We start from the raw sequence: 6,525 nt of genomic DNA, 5'->3' as shown, positions 1-6,525 counted from the left end.
CTAGATGCCATGTTGTTGGTTTCAACTCATAATAACCCTGTACGTACTTTCAGAAAAAATATCTTATGCATTTGAACCTTCAACCTTGCAGTTAGCATTCCAGTGTTTATCCTACAATCCACACTAGGACCCCCACAAACTCTTTTATCCCTATGGATAAATGTCACATGGGCACCCTGTTTCATAAGACAGCCTCCAGCCCAAAGGTGCTCAGCCTCACTCAGTCAATGGGCTGGAAAGCCCGTCATCATGTCTTACTGTACCACTGATCCTGCTGCTTCCATCTCTTCACACAGCGATCTCAAGGTTTGAAAATGTTCTCTCCTCATAGCTCTTGTTTCTTGATGGATTTGAGATGCCCTGTTCCTTTTCAGAAATAGCTCATTTAAAACAAAGCAGGATAGAAAAACTAATCCCCACATTAGTTTCATACACCCTAATTGCGTGGCATGGAATCCCAATCATTTCATGGGAATTACAAGACAATGACTGATGAGAAGGGACATAGTAAATAATTCCCTGTGCCACACTTATTGAAATGTACTATATTTTGTTTTGTTTTTATGTTCATAGATTTCTACAGTGGTTTATAAAGAATGAATTCTTCAAATATTATTAAGTATGCCAATATATGTAAAACAGTAAACTCTAGAAAGTTTATATCAAATCAATTTTTTATTTGAATTAATTAATATGTTAAATTCCTTTTGGTATTGTAGGTATAATTTCCCAAGTGATGAAAGCAGTTCATTATGTCATTTATTTTCTCCGAGTTACAATTTAATTGATTCTATAGCTGATTTCCCAGAGTTCTACACAACAATGCAATAAAATTCACATAAATTATCTTGTTTTGATGAAAAGTATAATAAAATGCAGGTTTCTGAAACTGATTACTAAAAAAAATGGGAGAAATTCATTCAATAATAATGTGTCCATATTGGTTCAACAATAATCACAAATGTGCCACAAAGATATAAAATGTTAACAATAGAAGCGGAACCTCTCAACCACTGCGAGATGCTGCATTCTCACGTAGTAGAGCTCGCATCTCCTGAGACTGCAGCTCAGCTCACTAGTTCTTTCATTTCTCTTCCCAGAGGAATTCCTTTCCCCACCCTGGACACCTTGGGCGTGACCTTTTTAACCTGAGAACTGTATCGACTGACTTGTTTGAAAATGGAAAAACAAGAGACAATGGATTCTTCTCAAAGAACTAGTGTATCATTTCAGAGGATTTAGTTTCAGAAGGAAGATGGGTCAAGATTGAAAAAACAACTTACATGGATCCTACTGGTAAAACTAGAATTTAGGAAACTGTGAAACATACAACTAGGAAAGGACAATCAACCGATGGTATGGCAATTATCCCCATGCTGCAAAGAACTCTTGATTATGAATGTATTGCCATGGTGAAACAATTCCATCCTCCAGTGGGTGGCCATACTGCACAAAATGTCCTGCACATAGCATAGGTGAGAATCAAAGCCCAGAAGTGGCTACTCTTTGAAAGCTTGAGGAAGAAACTGGGTATAAAGGTGGCATTGCTGAATGTTTTCTGATTGTATGTATGGATTCAGGTTTGGCAAATTGTACTGTGCACGGTGTGACTGTAACCATTAACAGAGATAATGCTGAAAATATAAGACCTAAATCAAAGCCTGGGGATGGAGAATTTGTGGAAGTAAATTCCTTACCAAGGAATGATCTGCTGAAGAGACTTGATTCTCTAGTAGCTGGAAAACATCTTACAGTGAATGCCAGCACTTACTCCAATGCTCTGGCATTGAAACAGGCAAATACTAATCCATTTGAAGCCCCCTTCCTGAAATTTCATGACCAAAAAGGAGACCAGCCATGGTTTTATAAACAAGACCATCAGGCCTCCTTCACTCAAGACTTCATATTTAGCATAATTTAATGTAGTCACTGTGTCAGTTCATCTCATTGGGGGCCTTCCTCTTTATTGCTGACCCTTTACTTTTTAACAAACAAGATATGCTGTTTCAAGTACTGGTCCTTCTGTATAGCATGTCCAAAGTATATGTCACTAAGTCTCACCATACTCGCTTCTAAAGACATTCTGGTTGTACTTCTTCCAAAACAGATGTGTTTGTTCTTCTGGTAGTCCATGGAATTTGAATATTCTTCCCCAATATCACAATTTAAATGCATTAATTCTTCTCTGGTCTGTCTTATTCATTGTCTAACTTTCACATGCAATTATCATAATTTCACATGAAATTATCATGGCTTGTGGTAGGTGCCCTTTAGTCTTCAAAGTGATATTTTTATTCTTTAACGCTTTAAAGAGGTCTTGCCCAATGTAATATATGGTTTGATTTCTTGACTGCTGTTTTCATGAGCACTGACTATAGAACAAAGCAAAATAAAATCCTTGACAGCATTCTATCTTTTCCCCGTTTATCAAAATGTGGTTCATTGGTCCAATTGTGAGGATTTTTGTTTCCTTTACATTGAATTGCAATTCATAGTGAAAGTTGTATTCTTTGATCTTCATCAACAAGTGCTTGAAGTTCTCTCAGCTTTCAGCAAGCAAGTTTGTTTTATCTGCATATTGCAGGTTGTTAGAGAGTCTTCCTCCAATCCTGATGCTTCCTTTTATTCATATAATTCAACATCTCAGATTATTTGCTCAGCATACACTTTGAATAAGTGTGATGAAAGGATAAAGTCCTGGTACATACATTGCATTTTAAACCAGGCAACAGTCCCCTGTTCTTTTCAATCAATTGCTTCTTGGTCTGGGTACAGGTTCCTCATGGGCACAAGTAAGTGTTTTGAAATTCTTATTCTATACAATAATAATTTTGATTTGTAATGTTCCACACAGTTGAATGTCTTTGCACAGGCAATGAAACACAAGTAAAATTCTTTCTGGTATTGTTTGATTTCAGCCAAGAGCCATCTGATTCCAGTAGTGATCTCTTTCATTCCATGTCCTCTTCTTAATCAGCTTGAATTTCTGCTAGCTCCCTGTTGATGTGTTGCTTCAATCATATTTTAATTATCTTCAGCAAAAGCTTATTTGTGTATTACATTAATGATATATTTCAATAACTTTTGCATTACATTTTTAAGGTAATTTTATCGAGAATAGATTTTAGGGGTGCAGAATAAACATATGTTGCATCAAAGAAAACTTCACTGCCAATCTGGATTTACAGTGACCCCATGGAGGAGTTCCTAGATTATAAACCATTACAGGAGAAGACAACCTTATCTTTCTTGTGTGGTGCAACTGATAGATTTAACCACTGATTTTTTTTTTTTTTTTGTAATGTTTTATTGTGAATTATGTGATAGTTTACATGAGAGAACATTAGTTTTACATTTATCGTATAGTATATTGTTTCATTGCCATGGTTGCAATCCCCTCCATGCATCACCAAACAACCAAAGGGTATAGCCTGTCCCAGATCATCAGTACACAGTCCCTCTCCCTCTCTGTGTTTAAAGTCCCCAGCTGCTCCATCTCTCCACGTCATCTTCTCTGCCTCTATCTCTGGTGTCACTGTTTCTCTGGGTAGGGTCCTGCTCTCTGCTCTTCTCCCTTCATGGTTCCAGGGACCTCTGCTCCTAGACTGAAAAATTAATCACTCCCCTCCTTACTACAAAATGTCTACCTTTACAGTTCCAACCCTCACAATCAGTCCTGATAACAATTATCTACTATTGTATTACAAGAGACCAATCCACATTTCATTTCATCAGCCCTGCCTAGACAGATTGGATACTACTCAGTTTAACCACTGGTCTTGACATTATCAGACCAGTACCTAACCGACAACACTATCAGGGCTTCTTTGTTATATCAAAACAATAATAATAAAACATTGTAGTTGACTTTGATGAAGAAAGTAAAAAAGACAAGAAATACAGTATAGGCATCTTTTTAAAAATTAATACCAGGAGGATTTTCTAACATATGAATCATGACTGTGAAATATAAAAGAAACAAGATTATCACAAGAATATTTTATTAATAAAAAATAAAGTAAGACTAGAATTGCCAACATGGGCATCATCTATTGAAAGTTGGTTGGGTTTGGGGTGGGTTACAGAGGAAGCACTAGGAGTTTGGATATGTTGAGGATGTCTAACTGGCATTCATGTGGATTGGTTAAATGAATTTGAATGAAAACAGCAATATTGATTGATAATGAATTTGGAAATCATTACACATGTGTTTTGTTTGTCTATTTGTGCTGTTGAATTCATTTTGACTAATAGCAATCCCATGGGACAGAGTAGAGTGCTTTTTTGTTTGTTTGCTTTATTTGAGCAGACAGATCTTCAGGGTTTTTCCCACAGAACCAATAGAAGTTTTAATATTCTGGTTAGCATTTACATATTTGCACCACTGTTTGCACCACCAGGTCTTCTTCATTGGCATCTAGATAGCATTTAACAATTAAGAAAATCAATGAGAGCAAAGAGAAAAAGAAACAGAAGAGGACGAAGGTCTAAAACCTGGATGAGTGGACGAGTTCAACAGTAAGAGATGAGGCTGACAATGTATTATCAGCAAAGAGACTGAGAAGTCCTTTATGAGATAGGCATTGTATTAGTTTCTTGTGGTCACTTGGAGACTTAAAATTATAGAAATGTATTATCTCGCAGTGCCAAAGGCAAGATGTTCAACATTAATGCACTGGACCACAAGGTTGATTTGAACTTCAAGGCCAGTGGTTCAAACTCCCCAGCTGCTCATCAGAAACCCTATACAAGGTCTCTATTAGTCTGAATCAACTCAACAGCAGTTAACAACAACAAGAAATCTAGGTATCTTGAGGGACACACTCTTTAAGTAGCATTGAAGAAGCATCTGACCCTTGTCTCTTCCACTTTCTGGTGACTGCCAGCAATCATTTACTGATGGTCATGTAACTACAGTGTCTACCTCATTTTCACATTGTCGTATCCTCTTTGGAGTGTGTCATATCTCCCTCTGTCTGCCTTTCAGAAGAACACTTGTGATTGGGTTTAGAACATACCTAGATAAACCAGGAAAATCTCCCCATTTCAAGATCTTACTTAATCATGTCGATGAATGCTTCCCCCATTTTTTTTTCTTATAAATTATTCTTTACAAATCTTAGGGATTAAGATCAGAAATCTTTAAGTGACCATTATTCAGACTACTATAGGCATAAAGCATAAAACTGTATTAATGACTGCCCAAACGAAGTCAGGTAGGAACAGAAATGAAGCTGGTATTTCTGCAGCATAGAGGTCCCCGAAATACTGGCTTCATTTCTGTTGCTATCTGACTTCGTAGAAGTCCTGTATTTCCTAGACTAATAATGCTTAAGATGGAGTGATGTTAAGTAAAATAAAATTCTGAATGTAGTGAGACTAAGAGAGAAAAGGAGAAAAATATAACACATAAAATACTTTTGAGGACTTTGTTTTTTTGTTTTTGTTTTGTTTTCCCAAAAGAGAACAAAGTAATTGAACTGAAAGGTAAATTTATACTAAGCTATTTTAAATATATATATATATATTAAGAGAAATGTGTTGCTGATGGAGAATGAAGATTGATCATGTGCAAAATAAAGAAGAGGATATTTGTCATGTTCCACTTAGTAGTTGTTATGGTGTGGGAGTTGTAAATAGAAATACAGTAAACAAACATGCAAGCACTAGAATTCAAATGTTTTTTCATTTTATTTTTCTGTTGGTTTCTAGGTGGCAAGAGAGTGGGAGACTGAGAGACTGGGAAGGAAACAAAGAAAATAAGGACCTGTTAATAAAAAGAAAACTGTGCAAAATTCAGGCTTGGTACAATAGAAACCTCTGGGAGATATGTACCACATAATTCCGGGATTTCTCTCTCAAAAAGCAAGAGAGCTAAGGTAATTTATTCACCAATTCCTGTCTGCCATTGAATAAAAGCTGCTCCCTGAAGCCTAACTCCATATATCTAAGGTCTGGCCTGATTATATTCCTGTGTATGAAGAAATCTTCAGAGAGACAATTGCATGTGTTGATCACAGAAAGTGTGTATGAGGTATGCTGAGTATAAAGGGACTATTGATTAGATACCAGCATCATCTACTGTAAGAGAGGTATGACATAAGATCATCATATTTTGAGGAACAAACAAGGTGGCAGATCGGGTGGACGTGTAGTAAAGGAGCTCAGCCAAGAACAACACAGAATAACCGACCAAGCAGGCTCAGGGGATGGTCCCAGAACACTGAACCACATATAAAGGATTATTTAGAAGGTTGAAAGGCTCACAGTTGGGGGTATTTATGGCAGAAGCAAGAAATCTATTGCTTTTTAGGCCGGGATGCTAGGCTGCTCTAGGAGCTGCCATCTTGGGTGAGACCACGCAGGGGAGGATTGGAGTAGTCACAGACGCCTGGCAGAACTGCTGAGATAAAGATGTGGACATTCTTTTCTTTTGGTATCTGTTCATTGGTCCCTTGCTATCTGCGCACCTCCATTCTGGTGACTATAGGGGAGCCTGAGCTAGTGGACACCCCAGTGCCACCC

The 6,525-nt window shown here is 37.2% G+C and overlaps 1 pseudogene; it reads left to right on the top strand.

The window, feature by feature from the left end:
* Nucleotides 1–1,179: 1,179 nt before the first annotated feature.
* On the top strand, nucleotides 1,180–1,921 carry LOC102837502 (annotated as a pseudogene).
* The last annotated feature ends 4,604 nt before the right edge of the window (nucleotides 1,922–6,525 follow it).

This window comes from Chrysochloris asiatica, unplaced genomic scaffold (assembly GCF_000296735.1).
Source record: "Chrysochloris asiatica unplaced genomic scaffold, ChrAsi1.0 scaffold00005, whole genome shotgun sequence".
In the NCBI taxonomy this organism is placed as follows: Eukaryota; Metazoa; Chordata; class Mammalia; order Afrosoricida; family Chrysochloridae; genus Chrysochloris; species Chrysochloris asiatica.
Note: the sequence above shows the minus strand (reverse complement) of the source record. Positions and strands in the feature narration are given on the sequence as shown.